Source organism: Stenella coeruleoalba, assembly GCF_951394435.1.
Source record: "Stenella coeruleoalba genome assembly, chromosome: 16".
NCBI classification, from domain to species: Eukaryota; Metazoa; Chordata; class Mammalia; order Artiodactyla; family Delphinidae; genus Stenella; species Stenella coeruleoalba.
In genome coordinates, this window is record NC_137162.1 from 25458360 (window position 1) to 25473109 (window position 14750).

General features: G+C 44.3%; 1 protein-coding gene across 4 annotated transcripts in view; it reads left to right on the forward strand.

Annotated features, from left to right (window-relative positions):
* NT5C2 (5'-nucleotidase, cytosolic II) overlaps positions 1-14750 on the forward strand; it is a 153970-nt gene that overhangs the window by 33515 nt on the left and 105705 nt on the right. For 2 of the 4 annotated variants that reach the window (XM_079900797.1, XM_079900801.1), the window contains exon 1: positions 12872-12939. The exons of 1 other annotated variant lie outside the window; for it this stretch is intronic. The gene's annotated coding sequence lies outside the window, so the exon portion shown is untranslated. Of the gene's footprint in view, positions 1-5106; positions 5317-12871; positions 12940-14750 lie in introns of those variants that run through there. One more of the 4 variants, XM_079900798.1, reaches the window with a different exon arrangement.

Here is a 14750-nt window from a genome sequence, read left to right on the forward strand (position 1 = left end):
TATTTTCAGCCTCTGACTCCATAGCCAGAAGCTGCCTGTGGACTAAGCTGCCTGATCTGTATTGAGCAGCTGTCAGTGATCTCTTTTGAGCCCTTCCACAACACCACTGGCAGAAGCAGTGGGCAGATGGCTCTTGGACAGAGCCTGGCAAGTAAGCAACTGTGAAAGCAGTGAACTTTGGATAAGGTCAGGAAGTCCTTGTAGCTTGGAACCTGGGTCTGTGCAAAGGCCTTCTGAGAGGTCCCCTAGAGCTTAGACATGTGGTTTTCAAACACATTTTTTTTTTTTTTTTTTTTTTTGCGGTACGCGGGCCTCTCACTGCCATGGCCTCTCCTGTTGCGGAGCACAGGCTCCGGATGCACAGGCTCTGCGGCCATGGCTCACGGGCCTAGCCGCTCCGCAGCATGTGGGATCTTCCCGGACCGGGGCACGAACCTGTGTCCCCGGCATCAGCAGGCGGACTCTCAACCACTGCGCCACCAGGGAAGCCCCTCAAACACATTTTTTAAAGCAACCAAACACTTTTCTCAATCATAGACACATGGGCAGTTAATACATATACACATACACCCCATTTATGTGAAATCCCTTCTTAAAGCAGATACAAGTGGAGGGTGTGTTGAAGCAGAAGTAGGGATCCAGTTGATCTTACTCTGATCCCTTATGCAGTATTGAGTCACTATCTGGGAACTTAGAGCTTTGAGGAGCACAGTTTGAAAACCATTGCTCCAGACCATGGTTTCCTGGAGCGTGTCCTACAAAATATTAGTCTTGTAAGATGCTTTGTAGGAAAAAAAAAGTTTCATGGTCAAATACATTTGGGAAACCCAGGTTGTTTCATCCTTGCCTTGTGATTTACAGTTACTTATTAGCGGGTAAAGAGTCTGAAAAATCTGGAAGGGGGTGAAACCACTTTGAATCCACGATTTTCCTCTTAAAAAAGTGGATGAATTGAAAAAAAATGGGTGAATCATTTTCTATTTACACAGTGCAATACTATAGAGCAATGAAAATAGACGAACAATTGCTACATATGGATGCATCTCACTACTATACTAATAAGTGAAAGAAGCCAGACACAAAGGCATGTATACTGTATGAGGTGGGAGGCGACATAGTGCATGGAAGGGGCCATGAGATGAGTTTTGAAGCTTCTGGTTATATTTTATATCTTGATTTGGGTGGTGGTTACGTAAGTGAAAATGATTTGTGCATTTTTCTGCATATATATATGTTTATGTTATGCTTCAGGAAAAAAAAGGGAAAAGCAAATGAAATACCAACATTGAAGGGACAAAAAAAGAAATGTACATGAATTTAACTCATAAAAAATATATATATATATATTTTTTAATACTGCAGGTTCTCTGAATCAGGTTATCTGGTTCAAAGGCAGGCCTCCTGGAAAACTCATAGGATGAAGGGTTTCCCCTGGACCACCACTAGAGAAAAGGTATTATAGTATGCACTGAGCAAGGAGGCCCACATTTATTTGACTCTCTAGTCTGTATCTGTTTCTGGTCTTCATTCCTAATTCCCTGTGTACTAGTTTCCTATTGCTGATGTAACTAATTATCACAAATTTCGTGGCTTAAAGCAACACAAAAGTATTACCTAAATTCTGGAGATCAGAGAAGTCTGAATCGGGTTTCAGCGGATTAAAATCAAGATCTTATCCAGCTATGTTCCTACGTTCCTTCCGGAGGCTCTTGGGGAAAATCAGTCTCCTCGCCTTCTTCAGCTTCTAGAGGCTGCAGGTATTCCTTGGCTCATGGTCCCCTTCCATCTTCATAGCTAGCAATGGCCGGCTAACTCTTTCTCGCATCGCATCACTGACACTGACTCTTGTCCTTCCCTCTTCTACATTTATTTTCTTTTAAAGATTTATTTATTATTTATTTATCTTATTTATTTTTGGCTGCATCGGGTCTTAGTTGCACACACGGGGGTCTTTGTTGAGGGACGCCGGATCCTTCGTTGTGGTGCGTGGGCTTCTCTCTAGTTGTGGAATACTGGTTTGCTCTTCTCTAGTTGTGGCACGCAGGCTCCAGGGTGCATGGACTCTGTATTTGTGGCATGTGGGCTCTGTAATTTGCAGCACATGGGCTTTCTAGTAGAGGCCCGAGAGCTCAGTAGTTGTGGTGCCTGGGCTTAGTTGCCCTGCGGCATGTACTCCCTATTTAAGGTCAGCTGATTAGCAAAACTTAATTCCATCTGCTACCTTAATTCTCCTTTGCTCTATAATTGCGACACAGTCACAGGTTCTAGGGATTAGGCCATTATTCTGTTTACCACACCTGCTAAGGGATTAGATACAGATCCTAGTACTTAACCTATTCTCTCTTCTATTAGCATGGGTTTTCTTTCAGATAGTTAGCATCTGACCAAAAAATTAGTTGAAAATAATTGTTTTGGGTTTGCTGAAAGTAAAAGTAATGAACTCAACTATCCGTCACTCAAATGAGAGATTTATTTACTTTTAACCCAATAGGACACTTGTTACAAGAGTGCTATAGATGCCAGATAAGGGAGGACCCCAGTTTGTGACAGGCTTGGAAAACTGTGTGGGCCTCAGGGACTGCACCCTCTTCGTGCCAATGAAATGTAATCATTGAGGGCTAGTATCTGACATCTGAAGTGGAGCCAAGAAAGGGGATTAAAAGACTGGTGCTCTGAAGGTGAGGTGACATAGTTTGTAATCCCTGATCGTACAAGTATGAGTCAGTTTCTTTGTTTGGGTCAGTTGAATAATTTCCACAGTATTGAAAAACTGCTGTTCACAGTGGCTCCTTGGACTAGCAGAGAAGGAAGAGACCCAAAAAGTCAGTTGTTGCCCAGGCAGCAGGCAGCAGGAGGTGGCTCAGACTGGCTGCTGCCGTGGCAACATTGATTACTGTCACAGGCAGGCATGTGGTAGGTAGATAGCAATTTCAGAGAACACATGGACCACCTGCATCAGAATTACCTGGAGAGTTCGTTTAAATATGAATTCCCAGGCTGCACAGCCAGAGATTGGGATGAGATCTGGAGTCTGCCTTTTTGAAAGGCAACCCCTATTCTTTTTTTTTCTTTCAATTTATTTATTTTTATTTATTTTAGTTTTGGCTGTGTTGGGTCTTTGTTGCTGTGCACGGGCTTTCTCTAGTTGCATCGAGTAGGGGCTACTCTTCGTTGCGGTGCACGGGCTTCTCATTGCGGTGGCTTCTCTTGCTTCAGAGCACGGGCTCTAGGTGTGCAGGCTTCAGTAGATGTGGTGCGTGGTCTCAGTCGTTATGGTGTACGGGCTCAGTAGTTGTGGCCCATGGGCTCTAGAGCACAAGCTCAGTAGTTGTGGCACACAGGCTTAGTTGCTCCGCGGCATGTGGGATCTTCCCAGACCAGGGCTCAATCCCGTGTCCCCTGCATTGGCAGGCGAATCATTAACTACTGTGCCACCAGGGAAGCCCAACCCTTATTCTTGATTGTAGTTTAAGAACCACTGATTGAAGAAAATAATGCATCCCTGTTACAAGTCCCTATACAAACCCTTGTATATCCTTGGATGAGGCCTCACCTCTTTGCTGTGAAAACCAGAGTCACTTTCTTGCTTACGAAGGCCCAATCTTCAAAAGACAAAGTAGATGTGCTGTCCCAGGAATTGATAATGACAAATGCCCAAGTTTTGCAAGTGCTAAGAGTTTAAATAATCCTTTCATGATTTCTGCAAGAATGGAACTATTTTTTTTCCCCAAGGAACAGCTAGTAACATCTCACAGAACTAGTCATGTCAAAATATACTTTGGGACTCCCAAAATAAATTTCCCAAATGGGTGAAATGCTGTTCAATATCACTGGGAAGGACTAGGGTGGGACCCAAGCAGGTTTCGATATGAACCCAGGACTGGAGAGGATGGCTAAGATGCAGGACTGGGCCTCTAATATGATGGAGAGATACCATTCTTTCTCTAGGAAGGTGGGACTATCACGTATACATAAAGAACACCACACAGGCTTCCTGATTTTTCCAAGAATCACTGATGTCATGAGCCACTGTTGCTGATGAGAATGTGTTCTTATCCCTTACATGAGTTAAGAACAAGTGGATTAGTGGATGTGTGAAATTCAAAGTGTTTTATATTTCTCTAATACTACTGCAATACTTGTAACTCAAGGTGTGGGCAAATTCTGATTTGCTAGTTGTAGTGAACACTCTTGACTGCCTACCTGGCATCCATTCCCCACCCCTTCTCCCTGTCAAAAATCCCAGTTTTGCTCAGATATCCTCTCCATCCCCAAAACCCAGGGACAAATCTGATTAATCAGTGTATGATCCTTCCTCGGCAATGATTATTGGTCCTGGGGGTCTGCATGTATCCTAATTCATCCCAGTGCGGTTGAAGGGAAGGACTTAGAATCTTTTGTTGACACAAACAAGGATACTTGTAGCCATCCTACAAGCAATGAGGGGGACATGTTTTAGGATGAAGGCAATCCTGAAGGTTGCAGGACAGAGAAATGAAACCTGTTCCTTGTGGCAATGTCAGTGACTGAATCTCGTACCCTGGAGTCCACAATACCTCTGGATTTTCGTATTGTTTAATCCTGTTTTAACTGGGTTTTCTGTTACTTATGGTCAAAAAAATCTCCTAATGTCTACAGTTGCTTGTTTGCTTTGTACTCTCTGGTTTATGCATTTTATATGTAACACGTAAAAAAGTAAAAAGAAAGAAGATTAGATTGTGGGCTGAGAGAATAATGATCTGTGGGACAAAACTTGTTTATATAAAAGCTGTTGTGAGTTGTGTGCTTCTTCCTGTATTATCACGCCTTTCAGTTCCCACAGGTGTCCACATCCAGAAGACAAATTCATTAAATCAGTTTCTTTTTGTATTTCTTGTCTCAAAATTAATTATATGTGTCTAGCTTCCTTTTAGCACAGAATGTTGTTTACTGAGGTTGATGCAGAGTGCTAAGATGGGGACATTGAGGTAGGAAGTGCTTTCATTGACTAATGGCATAAAGCCTAAACTTACCTAGGCTTATCAAAGAAGTGGCTTTCCCAATAAACGAGTGAATGTTCTTTCTCATTCTGACATTAGTATGCCTTACTTTTTGGTCCTAATATAGATGCTGCTTAACCTGAACACGTGAAATGGTCTATAGGGGGCTGGCAGGTCTGGTCCCACAGTGAAGAGCGGTTCCATTGTAAGCCCAACAACTTACCACTTAGAGACCAAGATTGGAATGGTTGGTGTTGTAGCAGATCTACCTGGAAACGAATTGTACTACTGTCTCACTCAGGTTCCTGCTCCAAGAGACTGCTGACGACTTCGCAAGGTAGAACACAGGGATATAAGCCCTGATGTACTTTTTTTTTGTTTTTACATAATTTAATCAAACTCAAAGCATTGTGAAAGGCATTAAAATTAAAAACAATCCTACCACACATTCATTTAGTTATTAATTAATTTATGTAAAAATACATATGGAATCCCCGATGTGCCAGACCCTGGGCTAGGTGCTGTATCCTCTCTCAGGGGATGAGACAGACACAGTGGACAAGACTGTCCCTGCTCCTCTCGAGCTTACAACCTAATGAAAAGGCAGATATTAAAGACATAATCACACAAATATTTATTTAATTGCAATTGTGGGATGGGAAGGGAAGGGAAGGGAAGGTATGGGCAACATGAAAGAATACTGGCGTAGGGAGATTGGGAAGCCCTCTCTGAGTTACATTTGAGCTAAGGCCGAAAGGATGAATAGAGTCCAAATGTAAAAAGAGCTTTTATGGAGGGACATGGGGACCAGCAACTGAAAAGTGGCAATTTGGAAGAAGCTCAGTGAACATGGAGGAAATGGTCCTATTTATGTATTTGATTTCTTTTAATTTTTTTTCCATTTTATTTAAAAAAATTTTTTATCTGTGTGATAAACACTTATTTTTTTTCTTTTCCATTATGGTTTATCTTAGGATATTGAATATAGTTCCCTGTGCTATATAGTAGGACCTTGTTGTTTATCCATTCTATATGTAATTGTTTGCATCTGCTAACCCCAAACTTCCAGCCCACCCTCCCTTGAATTTTTTTTTACTGTGGTAAAATATATATAACAGAAAATTTGCCATTTTAGCCATTTTTAAGTGTACAACTTAGTGGCATGAGTACATTCACAGTGTTGTGCAACCATCACCACTGCCTGTTTCAACACTTTTTTCATCATCACAAACAGAAATTCTGGACCCATTAAGCAATAACTCCCCATTCCTCCCCACTGCCCCAGTCTCTGGTAACCTCTGATCCACTTTCTGTCTCTATGTATTTGTCTGTTTTAGGTACTTCACAAAAGTAGTATCATATAATATTTGTCCTTTTGTGTCTGGCTTATTTCACCTGGCATAATGTTTTCAAGGTTTATCCATGTTGTAGCTGTACCACAACTTCATTTATTTGTATGGCTGAGTAATAGTCCATTGTATGGATGTACCATCCTTCGTTTATCCATTTATGTGTTGATGGCCATTTGGGTTGATACCGCCTTTTGGCTACTATGAATGATGCTACTATGAACCTTGGCATATGAGTGTCCGTTTGAATCCCTGTTTTCAGTTCTTTGGGGAATATACTCAGAAGTAGAATTGCTGGGTCATATGGTAATTCTATATTTAGCTTTTTGAGGAACCACCACAGAGGCTGCACCATTTTACTTTCCTACCAGCAATGCAGGAGGATTCCAGTTTCTCTACATCCTTGCCAACACTTACCTCCTTTTTTTTTTCTTCCTTAAAGTAGGTATGAAGTAGTATCTCTGTATATTCGATTCTAACTCTTCTGTCTCCTCAGGAATCCATCTATTCTGAAACTCGGAAGTTTTTCGGGACCACTAATCTGGCATGGGGCTTATAACGACCTGCTTTCATCTTTTGCCCAAGGGTTTAATTTCCTAAATAGATATTCAGCAACTCTGGGGTAAAGTGTGGATGGGGAATCAATTTATTTATTTATTTATTTATTTTTGGCTGCGTTGGGTCTTCATTGCTGCGCGCGGGCTTTCTGTAGTTGCAGCAAGCGGGGGCTACTCTTCGTTGCGGTGTGCGGGCTTCTCATTGCTGTGGCTTCTCTTGTTGCGGAGCACGGGCTCTAGGTGCACGGGCTTCAGTAGTTGTGGCACATGGACTCCGTAGTTGTGGCTCATGGGCTCTAGAGCACAGGCTCAGTAGTTGTGGCGCACAGGCTTAGTTGCTCTGCGGCATGTGGGATCTTCCCGGACCAGGGCTTGAACCCATGTCCCCTGCATTGGCAGGCGGATTCTTAACCACTGTGCCACCAGGGAAGCCCCGGGGGATCAATTTAGATTTCCAGTATTTACTACCTGGTAGATGTTTGATAAATAGAACAATTGTGATAGAGGTTGCAGATCTTATCTCTCTCATGTTGTAAACACCCAGTGGAAGTTTCCAACAGGCACCTCAGAGATCTTTGCTTGATTCAAATGAATTAATTTTCATGAGTATATGAGGCAGTTGATCGGTTGGTTACATTCCATTCATTTGAACTGCAGACCTGATGTCTGCCACTCCTCTGCTTTATGCTGTCAAGTACTCTCCATTGCACTTAAGATAAGGCTGCAGATGATTTATATGGTCTATAGTGCCCTGTGAGGTCTGGTTCTGCCTCCTTCGGACTATTTTTTGCCACGTTCCCCCTTTCCCTCTAGGCTGCTGATCATTCTGCAGATAATACAAGGCTCATCCCTACTTCAGGGCCTTTGTGCCAACTGGTCCCCTTTTCAGGGATTCTCTACTCTTCCAAGTAAGCCCCTCTCTCACTTTTTTTTTTTACTTAAAAAAGTCCTATTCATCCTTCAGGGCTCAGCTGAGATGTTCCTGACCCTCTCCCTACCCCAAAGCCGAGCCCCTATTTTGTTCTCCCTCAAAGCATCTTTTACTTTTCCTGCATAGCACTTACTAATTGTAGTAAAATAATTATTTGTTTGTTTAAAGTCCATCTTTCCAGGCAGTCAGAAACCTACATGAGGGCAGAAACTCATGTCTTTATTGATCAGTGTTAGACATATGGAAGGAGTTCAGTGCACATTTTTGAAGACATGTAGGTGCTCCTAAGTCTTACATGGATGTCCTGTTTCTCAAATTGGACTAGATGTTTCTAACTGGACTAAATGTTTTCTGATTGTCTCCTCGAATAATGCATTATCACAGTAAGTGCTGACCCTATGCTGTTAGAGAGATGGATGAAAAAGAGAGGAGACTTCCAAGGTGGCTGATTGGAGCTATGACTGAATACTTCCTGGGAGAAGGATCTGGGGGCAGGCTGTTTCTAGGCCATAGGGCAGGGTATTGAGCAATGCTTGCGTTTCTCTAAGGGATTCTGCCAAGAAGCAGAAAACTGATGAGTGACCTGTAAACGCAGCTCACATTCTGGGTGACTCAGAGTTTATGGTATTCTAGGGGGAAATTGTGTTAATCAGAGGGGTAGGGTAGCCATGTGGGTGCTTGGGCAGGAAGTTTGGTGAGAAGCCATCCAAGGCCACAGTGGGATGGCCTTTCTTGCCAAGTACTGCCTGGGCCCTTCTGCCAATGTCAAGTCAGAGACACCAAGCAAGCCACTTAAGGCTCTTCATTGCTTCCTCAGGCTCCCCAACCCTCTGTTAGAAGGTTGTTTCGTAGTTGGCATGGCTTGTCTTACTCCTGAAAGTCATGAGACCAGGTATCTTGTCCTTTTGCATTTGTAAAATTAATTTTTGATTAAAAAAGCCATGCATGGGACTTCTCTGGTGGCACAGTGGTTAAGAATCTGCCTGCCAGTGCAGGGGACACGGGTTCAAGCTCTGGTCCGGGAAGATCCCACATACCATGGAGCAACTAAGCCTGTGCGCTACAACCACGGAGCCCGCACGCCACAACTACTGAAGCCCGTGCACCTAGAGCCCGTGCTTCGCAACAAGAGAAGCCACCGCAATGAGAAGCCCGCGTACCTCAACAAAGAGTAGCCCCCGCCCGCCGCAACTAGAGAAAGCCCGCGCGCAGCAACAAAGACCCAATACCACCAAAATAAATAAATTTATTATGTTTTTAAAAAAAGCAATGCATGAGTACATTTATCTTCTAAAACATTAAAACTAAAGCTAATACCCCCTTTGAACATTATCCACAATCTTGGTCCTTTATCCCTGTCTTAAAGATAACCTCTGATAAAAGAGTTTGGCAGGTAGCCTTACAATCTGTTTTGAAAATCTTTTATAAACTTAATATGTAATTGTCTTAGTTCAGGCTGCTATAACAGGATACCAGAGACTGGGTGGTCTATAAATAATATAAATTTATTTCTCACAGTTCTAGAGTCTGGGAAGCCCAAAAGCAAGGTATTAGCAGATTCAGTGTTTGGTGAAGGCCCAGTTCCTGGTTCAGGGACAGCTGTCTTCTTGCTGTGTCCTCACAGGGCAGAATGGAGTGGGCAGCTCTCTGGGATCTCTTTTATAAGGACACTAATTCCATTTATGAGAGCTCTGCCCTCACGACCTAATTACCTCCCAAAGGCCCATCTTCAGATACCATCACATTGGGGATGAGGTTTCAGCATATGAAATTAGAGGGGACACAAATATTGTCTATAGCAGGGAGGATAAGAAATAATGGTATTTCTGTGTTTTATATTAACTTTTTATTTTGAAATAATTTAAGATTTACAAAAGAGTTACAAAGATAGTACAGAAAGTTTCAGTGTACCTTTCACTCAGCTTGTCCTAGTGCTACCAGCTTACATAACTCCAGTTCAGTCATCGAAACGAAGAAGTTAACATTGGAACAATACTATTAACTAAACTACAGACTTTATTAGAACGTCACCAGTTTTCCCACTAATGTCCCTTTTCTTTTCCAGGATCCAATCCAGGATCCCATGTTGTGTTTAGTTGTCTTGTCTCCTTAGTCTCCTTCAGTCTGTAATAATTCTCAGTCTTTTCTTGGCTTTCATGACCTTAACACTTTTGAAGAGTCCAGGTCAGGTGTTTTGTAGAATATCCCTCAATTTGGGCTTGTCTGATGATTTTTCATGATTAAACTAAAGTTATTCATTTTTGGGGAGAGTTTTTTAAAAATATCAAATCAGTCAATCAATCTCATGCTGCAATTTGCTGTTTTCATTCAACAATATGCTTTTGATAGCACAGGGAGATCAGCTCGGAGCTTTGTGACCGCCTGGAGGGGTGGGATAGGGAGGGTGGGAGGGAGCGAGACGCAAGAGGGAAGAGATATGGGAACATATGTATATGTATAACTGATTCACTTTGTTATAAAGCAGAAACTGACACACCATTGTAAAGCAATTATACCCCAATAAAGATGTTAAAAAAATTAAAATAAAAATAAACAATATGCTTTTGAGCTAGATCTATATTAACATACATAGATCAAGATCATTTATTTAAAATTCTCTACAGAATTCCATTTTATGAGTATTCTACATTTTATTTAGCCATTCCCCTATTGCTGGGCATTATGGCTGATTCCAAATTTTCTTTATTAGCAGTATCATAGTAATTATCCTTGTACATACCTCCATAACATGGAGCTATGGTAGATAACTAGAAGTGGCATTGCTGAGACACGGATTTAATAGATGTTGTCCAATTGGCCTCTAAATGGCTGTAACAAGTTACATTCTTTTGACATCATGAAGCTTGAAAATTGTTGCCAGTTTCTGTTTTAATTTCCATTTCCCTGGTTACTACTGAGGTTGGGCATCTGTTTGTATTCTTATTGGCAATTTATATATTTTTTTCTGTGAACTGCCTATTTACATTTGCCCATTTTTCTAGTGAATTTTTTTCTTATTGATTTGTTGAGTCCTTTATATGTTCCACATACAAATCTTTTGTTTTATATATTACAAATGTTTTCTCCTAGTCTGTTATCTCTTAACATTTTTTCCCATTTTTTTCAAGTTATTTCATCTCTCTGATTAAAAAAAAATTTTTCTGGTTTCTTTCTTTTGGAAACAAAGTTCTTGATTATAAAAGTAATATAAACAGGGCTTCCCTGGTGGCGCAGTGGTTTAGAGTCCACCTGCTGATGCAGGGGACACGGGTTCGTGCCCCGGTCTGGGAAGATCCCACATGCCGCAGAGCGGCTGGGCCTGTGAGCCATGGCCACTGAGCCTGCGCGTCCAGAGCCTGTGCTCCGCAACAGGAGAGGCCACAACAGTGAGAGGCCCACGTACCTCGAAAAAAAAAAAAAGTAATATAAACAATGTAGAAAATCTGGGAAATTTATGAAAAAGTATAAAGAACAAAAGAAACCACCCCAAGTCTTATCGCTGAAAGAAAACCACTATGAACATACTTATTTACATATTTCTTTCTAGTCTTGTGTGTGTGTGCGTGCATGCACAGTTTTTGCCCAGATGAGATCACATTGCATATATATATTTTTTCTATTTGCTTAGTGCCATGGTCTTTAGACACAAACTCTGGCCTTTTTCCATGTGCCCTTGGTTTAAAGGTAGTGTCAGACTACCTTCCAACTCCTATTTCTTCTCCCCACATATCCTTGAAAAATCTAGTAGGTGAGAGCCCCAAGCCCTGTCCTCAGCCGACCTGAAGTTGGCTCAAAAACACGAGAGGGTAGAAATGCTCCAGCAGAGCACGTATTAAAAAGTCTTGGAGGTTTTAGCTGACTGTAAGTTCAATGAGTCAGTAGTGCAGGTACCAAGAACTTTATTGCTTGAATGCAAGGCAGTACAAGGAGGAAGCTACAGTCCTGCTCTGCTCTGATGGTACCACAAACATTTGGTTCAGTCTTGGGCAATGTACTCTAAAGTAACCACAATCAAACCGAGTAGGTGCATGAAAAGAATGAGGACAAAGACCCTCAAAACGAGGACAAAGGAGAAACAATGGAAGGAATGGGAGATACTGGTCTGGAAGAGAGAAGACCTTGGGCAGAAGTCTTCAAGTATCTGAAAAGTGGAAGGTGGGAGAGAGATTAGACCTGTTTGTTCTTTGAGGCACCAAGGGATAGGACTTGGGCTAGAGAGTGGACGCTTAAGAAACACCTTCTGGCTAGTCAGAGCTGCCGAGACTAAGGAATGCATTGATCTGGAAATAGTGGCTTTCTGTCACTGAGGAGTCTTCTTTCAGGTGCAAGATGGTGGTGGGTGGGTGGGAGTTGATATAATAATGAACATTTCTTGAGTGCCATGTGCCAGGACTGTGCCGAGGATCTTACCTCTGTTATCTTATTTCATCCTGTCACCACCCCATGAGGTAGGTACTGTTGTTATCCATCCCTATATTGAAGATGAGGGAACGAGGTATGATGAAGTCAGGTGTATCACCCAAAGTGACACAGTTGGCGTGTTGTGGAACTGGGGTTCCAACCCTTTCTGACAAACTCCAAAGCCGGTACTTTCAGTCATCATTGGGATTCAGGCGTGGTATGGGAGTATGGACCAGAGGGTTTTTGAGGTCCGTTCGACTGTAAGATTCTGTGGCTGGGAAAACGGTTGCCCCCAACCCCCTAAGAGAAAGCGTAGGAGTGTAAGTGAGGTAGTCCAGGGCCCTGCACTTACACAGGAGTGTAAGTGAGGTAGTCCAGGGCCCCGGTAGAAGGCCCCAGGGATGGAGACCTAAAGGACATGGAAGGGTTGTCAACGTGCGTCACCCCATAGCTCAGCAGCGGGCAATGTTTTGTTATTTGAAGATCCCCAGACCCACGCAAGGGACCGAGACGCAGGCCCGCCTCGCGGTTCCACTCCCGCAGCGCGGCCAGGGAGCGTCGCGGAGGCCGGGTTCTGCGGCGGAGCTGGGGGACGGAACAGCGCGCTGGTCCCTGGCCGGGCGCGAGCCGGGGGCGGTGCCGGGGCGGTGGGGGCTGGGAGGGCGCGCGCCCGGGCGGCTGCGGCAGTTGCGCTCTGGGTTTGCTGCCGTGCGGTGGGGCCGGTGAGTGCGGCGGGACCCGCGGGCGGGAGGGGAAGGAGCGGGCGGGCGAAGGAGCGAGGGAGGGTGAGCGGTGGAGCGCGCGACCTGGGCCAGGGCCCCCCTCCTGCCCCCGCCACTGCCCTACCCGGCCGCTACGCCCCTCAGGCCCCGCGCGTCCGGGCGCCCGCCTGCGAGCTCGCGGACCCCGCACGCCTCCAGTGCCAGGTAGCCCCCGCCTCGGAGCAGCCCCTTACTCCGCTCCGCGGCGACGCCCCCAGCCCCACGTCACGCTCGCGCCATTGTTTCCTGGCCTTGGGCTCGCTGGGAGCCGCCTTACCCTCGGAACGCGGCCCCTCGCCTCGCCGCTTTCCGGCCCGGTGCCCCGCTTTTCCCTCACGCTGGTGGCAGCCCCCGTGCCGCCTCGGACGGACGCTTCTTTACTCAGTTGTGCTTATATTTTACGGCCGACACCTGGCCTCCTCCCGTCCGCACCCGAAGCCTGCCTTTCCGCCCTGTTAATGAACCTCCCCACCCCTTGCGCGTTCCCGGTCAACCCCGAGGAACTAGCTAGCCGCTGTGTTAGGATGCAAGGTTGACAGCGTTGTAGCAAGAACCACCAGAAATTGCCAACTGAAAGCCCACATGCCAGTTTTCGTCGTTTGCAGCACTTCCTGGAAAGCTCACACCGAATTGCAGGCCGCCGCAAAAAAACGTGCTAGTTGTTTCCCAATGGCTCCCAAGTCAGGGGCCAACTGTCCGGTGGCAGTCTATTCCTTTCCTTTTCCTGGGTTACGCCGAAGCCCTCGAGAGCCGAGAGTGAGATGCAAATCTGAGGCCTAAACCATTAGTTGTAAGCATGACGTTTGGGGGCTTTTACTTCGGTAGGCCTTAGCTTTTAAAGGCAGTAGGAAAAATAAAAAAATAAAAATAAAGGCCATAGGTGGAGTTGGATGTCAGACGTAGTGTTTTCCCGGCTTTGGGCCGTTATTTTGAGGATGCATTGTTAAGTGCAGTGCTCTGCAGTGATTAGTAACCATTATAGGGTTGTGTGTGTGCGTCTGTGCGTGTTCGGGTGCGGACAGGTTCTTCTTGATTGAACTTGTTTCGTAATGCGTATATACTGTTCATTTTGCCTCTTAAGGCAGCGGATGCAAACTCTGGTAACTGTAATGGGAAACAGTGCTATTTACCGTGGAAACGTAATGTTATTGAGGTTTTTTAAGATATTTACCTCGACACTTTTCAACACTGGTTAGAATTTATCCAGATGAAGACATCCAGGCCTGAAGAGGTTAAGTTCAAGAAGACACAGCTTGTAATTAAAAGCAGAACTCTACACGCTGGGCTGATGCTAGCACACACAGACTTTTTATTTTTGAAATGCATTTCTATTGCAGTGTAAGCCACTACATTTCGGTATAGGTGCTGCATTACTCTCATCAACCCAGACTTTAAATTTTATTTAATTAATTTTTAATACATTTTAAAAATTTATTTTTGGCGGTGTTGGGTCTTCGTTGCGGTGCGTGGGCTTTTCCTTGTGGCTTCTCTTGTTGCAGAGCACGGGCTCCAGGCACGTGGGCTTCCGTAGTTGCAGCACGGGGGCTCAGTAGTTGTGGCACGAAGACCTAGTTGCTCCAAGGAAGGTGGGATCTTCCTGGAACAGGGGTCGAACCCGTGTCCCCTGCATTGGCAGTCGGATTCTTAACCACTGCGCCACCAGGGAAGTCCCTAGACTTTAGATATTTAGAGTTAAGTGATTAGCTAATCTGTAAAATGAGAGGGCCAAAGGAGTTGTTTGCAAGGGTTCATTCCGTTCTAAGATTTGATTG